Source organism: Staurois parvus, unplaced genomic scaffold, assembly GCF_062004578.1.
Source record: "Staurois parvus isolate SC_StPar_1 unplaced genomic scaffold, SC_StPar_1.0 ptg000064l, whole genome shotgun sequence".
Taxonomy (NCBI): domain Eukaryota; kingdom Metazoa; phylum Chordata; class Amphibia; order Anura; family Ranidae; genus Staurois; species Staurois parvus.
The window spans coordinates 4,078,859-4,086,296 of record NW_028317860.1 but is presented as its reverse complement, the minus strand read 5'-3'; the positions used below and the strand labels follow the sequence as shown (position 1 = coordinate 4,086,296).

At 43.1% G+C, this 7,438-nt stretch overlaps 1 pseudogene; it reads left to right on the top strand.

Annotated features, from left to right (window-relative positions):
* The first annotated feature begins 5,615 nt into the window (after positions 1 to 5,615).
* LOC149469668 (uncharacterized) lies at positions 5,616 to 6,750 on the top strand (annotated as a pseudogene).
* Positions 6,751 to 7,438: the final 688 nt, after the last annotated feature.

Below are 7,438 nucleotides of genomic sequence, written 5' to 3'. Positions count from 1 at the left end.
GGTGCCAGCCGTGAAGACAGGCCCTGAAAAACCTGCCTCATCGGGGAGTTGGGTGCATATATGTTGGCAAGGACCAACTCTTGGGGTCCTATTTTGACATGTGCTGCTATGAAACGGCCTTCGGCATCTGCATCCACAGAGACCAATTCAGGATTGAGTCTCTTGTGGATAAGAATAAGTACCCCTGCTTTATTATTAAGGGAAGAGGAGCCGAAGACGTGACCCACCCAGAGTTTTCGCATACGGACAAAGTCAGGCTGCATGAGATGAGTCTCTTGGAGTAGAGCTATATCCGCGCATAAGCGCCGCAGATGTCTTAGTACTGCCATGCGTTTGTGAGGGGATCTGAGGCCTTTAACATTCCAGAAAAAAATACGTGTCATTCTAACTGGGATAAGGTATGTGATAAGAAGATAACGGACTTACCAATTAGAGATGTAGTAACAATTAGCGCTGCTTCATTAGGCGGATGTGAGTGGTGTAAATCTGGTCTCAGAAGACGACAGAGATCTCCAAAGAAGAAAAAGTGGGATTGGAGAGAAAAAAGAGGAGAGAAAGCGAAGACAAGAGCAGGGGCCCTAGTAAAGCCCAACAAAAATACAAAACATATAATATACCAAAACAGTATAAAGGACTTCACGTCATTCCGCATGCTGTATCCACCAACATCAGCGTGACCGGGAGTAGCAGTGAAGGGAGCCAGCCCCTGGGACCAAGTTATAATTGCTAAGGATACGTGAGGGCGTCCCTCAAACGTACTCCCGACAGCGGCTCCAGCACCCCACCCCCTCAGCACTGCCGATGTATGGAGCAAGGCAACTGCGGGAAGGAAGAAGTAAAATTCAGGCATATATGTAAATAAAACATGGCATTGAAATAGGTGACAATGCAAAGGCCTTGTGCCAAACAGATAATGCTTAAAACATCTAGTGCTGAACAACCGAACAGGCTCAGACATTAAAATGTGTGAGCATTTCAGTATGCAAAAATATACCATTCAAAAATAAAAAAAAAAATACAAATAGAAAGCTCTTTCATCTGAGCCAATCGGATCAAGAGAAAAGCTTGAAGCTTTAATGTAGAGACCAATGGCCTCCTAAGCCATCAAGGCGGACGAGCTTTAGAGGAAGATGGAATGACGCATTGACGTTTAGGTGGGTCTTTGCGGGGACTGCGTTGATCTGTGGGACCGAAATTTCTACCCGCCTGCTGTGTTGCCGGATCCCCTTCTGCTAGGTGATTTCGGAGATATCGGTGGGCTTCTTCAGGATGGACAAAAGATTTGGAGACCCCAGATGGTGTAGTAAATCGTAACGTGGCCGGATACGCCAATGTGAACTTTATTCCTTTCTGATAAAGAGTGGCACATACTTGCTGGAATGCTTTCCGTTTACGCGACACTTCCTGCGAGTAGTCCGCAAATAGCAGTAATTTGTGATCCTCAATCTGCCGAGAGCGTGAGTTACGGAAAGAGGTGAGGATCGCTACGCGGTCAGCATAGTTGAGATAGCGGACAATCACTGAACGTGGCGTTTGGCGCTCGGTAGACGGAGGCCCCAGGCGGTGAGCTCTCTCGACCTGACAGGAGGAGGATAGGCCTAACGCCGCCGGGATCCGTGCTGAGCATAAATCGGGGAGAGATCCAGTATTGAAAGATTCCTACGTGATCGATTTTCCAAATCTTCGATTTTATCCAAAATACTTTGCTGTATACTATTGGATTGTGATGTACCCGCTTGCATTGAATGGACTTCATCTTCTAAATCAGATAAACGCTGTTCAGCCTCAGATAATCGTTTAGAATGATCGCTTAGATCTTTTCTCAGCTGTTCAATGCCCATTGTGACAGCTCTAGCTACAGCCTGAGTGATATTAGGGAGCAAAATAGAGGACACTGCCTGAGCTATCTTGTTATATTGCTCAGTAAGGCAGTCAGTACCAAAAGTGGGTGGAGAGGCAGTGAGGAGGTTGGTGGGAGATTCCAATATGCCTGCTCCCTGAGTGTGATCTCGCTCCTTGCCTGTGTCCATACTCTGACAGGCATCGTCGGCCATCTTGGCTGCAGGAGGGGGAGAGCCGCACCCCTCCGCTCTAGCTGCCGACTCGTGACCGGACTGCGCCGGCAGAAGGTACCGCTCCATGCCGGGGCCACTGCCAGAAGGTAAGGGACACCCGAGGGCTGAAGAGCGGGGACCCAGAGGCTGTTGGCGGGTTTTGTATAGCCGGGATCCCGGGAGCCGCGGGTCCCGCGTGTCACAGCATCCGGCGCCGGAACCGGAAGCTCTGGAAGGATATTTTAATTAACATAGAGAAACATTTACTGCATTATAAAAGTGTTAGAAATGCTGGACTATTAAAGCTACACGTTTAGTGTTTTTTTCCATGAGACCTATATAGTGTTAGGGGATAACATTTAACTTTCAGCCAAGCTCTTATACTTACATATTAACCTTTTCACTGCCAAGCCCTGTGCTCCAATTTTAAACTCAGGTGGCCAGACCATTTTTGCAATTTTTCCATTGCTTTTTTATTCTTCCCTTACAGCTTTCAGAGTTTGTAAAAGACCCCCCAAACTGCAAATTTTTTTAAAGCATAGGGCCTTTAGAAGAAAAATAATGTGTTACCAATTTTTTTAGGCCCTGAGATTGTGCAAATGTTTATTAATTCAATAATTTTGCTAAAAATACACTAAAATCATTATTTGCGGACACAAACACAACAAAACTTACAAAATTCCTGCTAAACTCCAACTAAATGTAAAAGCTAAAACTGTATTGAGTTACAAAATAACAAATATTTTAAAATTTTAAAATTGCACCTTTTTGTGAAATGGTGAAAGCTGAAGGTGTGCAAAATTGTAAATATAATCAATTTACACTAAAAACCTGAGGTTAGCATTTTTCCCTTACAACTTTCAGAGTTAGTAAAAACTCCAAACCATATATTTTGGTGAGATATCTGGCCCCCAATCCTTGCTGTCTCTTTTTTGAGACAGAGAAAGTGACTCAAGATGTAGACTCAAGATGTAGTCTCAGTCCCTATGCACTGCATATGTCAGGACCTGGACTTGAACCTAGGACCTCAGGGGTGTCTGGCATTGACTCGTTTTGTTGAGCCACCTGGAATGCTGGATAGATGCCTTAACTATTCCTTGGATGATCCTGCCTTGAACATTGTTTGTCTTGAACCTTGAACTCTTTGCTCCTCCCATGAACTTCCTGAATTAAACCATGTCTCTGCACTTCCTGTATGCTAGATTATTGTGCTTTCCCCAGTTGATATCGTACTCTTTTCTCTCCTGCTGCCATTCATATATGCTCTCCCATTTGTTACCGACCTTTGACTTGTTCCTTGACTATGCTTTTGCTTAATCCCTACCTGCAACCATTCATTACTGACCTTTGGCTTGTTTACTGACTACGCTTCTACTTGATCCCTGCCTGCTTATCTGCTACCGGACCCAGGTTTTTCCAGCTCCTGGTGGGGTGATCCGGAGTTCTGCATCCTGGTACTAACACGCAGCTAAACCCAGCTCCACCATCAGGAGCTCTGGTGAATACCAGTTAGTACTTAGACCCCGCACCTCAGGGTGACCTGCTTATATACCTTTTGGTATGAGCTGCTCCACTGATATAGCTACTGGCCTCCGAGACTGACTCCAGACCGTGACAGAATAATCTGGCCCAAAACATGGAGGCCGTTGTAGCATCTGCTGTGCTATGGCTCCTCTGAGAGCAAAGTTGCAGTTGCAGGCGCTTAGTGTTAACTATCAGGAAAAGTTTTCTGAATTAAAAATTTAAGTGAAAGAGCTACAAGAGGACATCCATGATCTGCATCAACAATTGCAGGATTTGCGTCCCCGAAATACTGCTGCAGTAGATACTAACGCATGTATGCCCCTACCACTCATGTTTAATGGAGACTGTTGCCATTACAGAGGTTTCCCTAATCAATATATTCTGATGCAACCAGCTGCATTTTTTTCTGACAGGAAAAAGGTGCTGTTTATTATCAACCTCCTGACTGAGGAAGCCTTAGTCTGGGCCTCCACTTATGTGGAGCAAGACAAGCCAATTCTGGATAATTAAACATTTTTTTGTGGCTGATATGTATCATGTTTTTGATGATCCTAACCGCTGCACTACTGCAGAGGCAAAGTTGCACAATTTACAGCAGGGTAGATGCTCTGTTGCAGAATACACATCTGAATTCTGTCATTGGATTTCAGATACCACTTAGAATCCAGCAGCGCAAAAAAGTCAGTTTCGTCAAGGACTCTCTGAATACGTAAAAGATAAGCTTGCCAGAGTAAAAAATCCTGACGATCTTGAGGCTTTTATTAAATTATGTATTCTAATTGATCAGAGTCTTACTGAAAGGAGAAAGGAGAGACTGGAAATTCTAGGTAGTAATGGCGGCCTGCGTTTTTCTACCAGTCAGTTTGCTTCTAAGGGACCAAGAGTTCTTTTGGATTCTGGCACTCCTAAACCTATGCAGGTGGTTGTTATTAAAAGATCTATTTCTACGCAGGAGAAGGAAAGGCGACGTTCAGAGAATTTATGTCCATGGACATTTCACAGTTAATTGTCCCAATAAATTTAAAAGAACAATTGAGGCAACTGATGTTACAGTGTCCGAACAAATAAACTCAGTTTCTCAGTCTGTCTCTCCTTTTATTCAGGAAGCCAATAAAGTTAATTCTTTATCATCCCATTTTGTCATCCCTATAAAGCTTATCATTGAAAGCAGTAAAATCCCTTGTTCTGCAATGCTGGACTCTGGGACAGGAAGAGACCAGTTTGTAATTGCATATCTGGATGATATTCTCATTTTTTCTGATAATTTGGAGGAACACAGCAAACATGTCTGTACTGTCTTCAAGAAACTGAGGCAGAATAAATTTTACATCAAACCAAAAAAATGCGAGTTTGAACAAACTCAGATCCAGTTCTTGGGATACATCATTTCTCCAGAAGGAGTGAGCATGGATCCCGAAAAGATCAAAGCAGTGGTGGATTTGCCTGTCCTAGGACTGTTAAGGAAATACAACGATTTGTTGGATTTGCTAACTTTTACAGATTCATAAGGAATTTTTCCAAGGTAATTGCTCCAATTACGCAGCTGACAAAGAAAGTGATGCCCTTTTTGTGGTCACCAGAGGCACAGGCTGCCTATACTAAACTAAAGACTCTTTTCACTTCTGCACCAATACTGGTACATCCAGATCCTGGACTACCTTTTACCGTGGAAGTTGATGCTTCAGATTCTGCTGTGAGAGAAATCCTTTCTCAGCGAATTGGACAAAAGATGCAGTTTTACCCTTATATTTATTTCTCTCAATTTAATGTCTTCGGCTGAGAAAAATTATGACATTGGAAACAAGGAGTTGCTGGCAATTAAGGAAGCATTTTCTGAGTCGAGGCATCTGCTGGAAGGGGCTAAGCACCTTGTTACCGTTCTCACAGATCATAAGAATTTAGAATTTATCTGTTCTGCCAAAAGGTTGTCATCTAGACAAGCACGTGGGACACTATTCTTCTCCAGGTTCGATTTTGTTATTTAAGACCGCCCCAGGTCAATGGTAAGGCTGATGCCTTATCGTGGATGTTGTCTGGGCCTCTTCAGGAATGCAGCTCTTAATGTATGATCCTGCCTCAAAAGAACTTTCTAGTGGCCAAAAGTTTTAAGACATTTTTGAATCTTCTCAAGAAGGGGTATAAGAATGGCCAACTTCTAAATCATCCTCCTAAGGACATTAACCTTGAGTACAAAATGGCTTTTGGACTCAAGCGCATTGCCTCTATGTACCCAAATCAGTTTGTGTAGAAGCCTTCAGGTTGGTTCATAACTGTAAACTTGCTGGTCATTTTGGGGTTTCCAAGACAGAAGAAATTTTATCACGTTCTTTTTGGTGGCCTGGATGCAAGAAAGATGTCAAGAGTTATGAAGACACTTTGGTCTTCTCCTCTGGGATTACTCCAACCACTGCCTGTTCAAGCAAGGCCATGGGGGTCAATTTCTATGGAATTTGTGGTTGATCTCCCCCCTCAAAAGGGATGACCACTATTCTGGTAGTTGTCGACCGTCTCACCAAGATGGTTCATTTTATACCAGTTAAGGGGGTACCCTCTGCTGAACAAACTGCAAACTGCAAAGGTAATGGTTTGAGAAGATTTTAAACTATATAGCATTCCTGATGATGTGGTGTCTGACAGAGGAGTACAGTTCACTTAAAAATTTTGGAAAACCTTTTGCTCAGCTTTGGGGGTAACAATTAATCTGTCCTCTGCTTTTCATCCTCAGTCTAATGGTCAGACCGAGAGAACCAATCAAACTTTGGAGCAATATCTTCAATGTTTAGTGAGTTATCTTCAGGATGACTGGGTAGATTACCTTCATACGGCAGAGTTCGCTTATAACAATTCTAAACATAGCTCCACTTCCTTAAGCCCCTTTTTCTTAAACATCGGGTATCATCCAGTTTTTATTCCTGATCTCCCTATCTCAACTCCAGTTCCTGCTGTTACTAACAGATTAACTACATTACAGGAGATTCAGGATAAATTAATTGATACATTGAAGGAGGCTCAGAAATATTACAAAAAGGCTGCTGACAGATATCATAGATCACTTTCTACTTTTCATGTGGGTGAACAAATTTGGTTATCTTCCAAAAATGTGAAGGTTCATGTTCCATCGGCTAAGTTGGGTCACAATTTGTGGGACCTTTTCAGATATCTGCTCAAATAAACCCGGTCACTTTTCGTTTAAAACTTCCTGACAGTATGAAGATTTACCCTGTTTTTTACATATCACTACTCAAACCGTTTCATGAAAACTATTTTTCTGGAAGAATTTATCCACCTCCTCCATGTGTTGAGGTACAGGATGAAGTAGAATTTGTGGTGGAGAAAATTCTTGACTCTAGGATCTTTAGAAACAAATTACAATATGTGGTTCGATGGGAAGGTTATGGACCAAAAGAGAAATTTGGGAGCCTGAGGAGAATGTTCACACCCCTAGATTAACAAGGGAATTCCACCAGAGGCTTCCTCACAAACTTGGCCCTAAGGTTTCAAGGGGACATCCTGAGAGGAGGGGAGTGCTGTCAGGACCTGGACTTGAACCTGGAACCTCAGTGGTGTTTGACATTGACTCTTCTTATTGAGCAACCTGGAACGCTGGATAGATGCCTGAACAATTCTTTGGATGATCCTGCCTTGAACATTGTTGGTCTTGAACCTTGAACTCTTTGCTCCTCCTGTGAACTTCCTGATTTAAGCCATATCTCTGCACTTCCTGTATGCCAAATTAGTGTGCTCTCCCCAGTCAATATCTTGTTCTTGTCTCTCCTGCTGCCGTTCATATATGCGCTCCCATTCATTACCGACCTTTGACTTGTTCCTTGACTATGCTCCTATCCTCCTACCTGCAACCA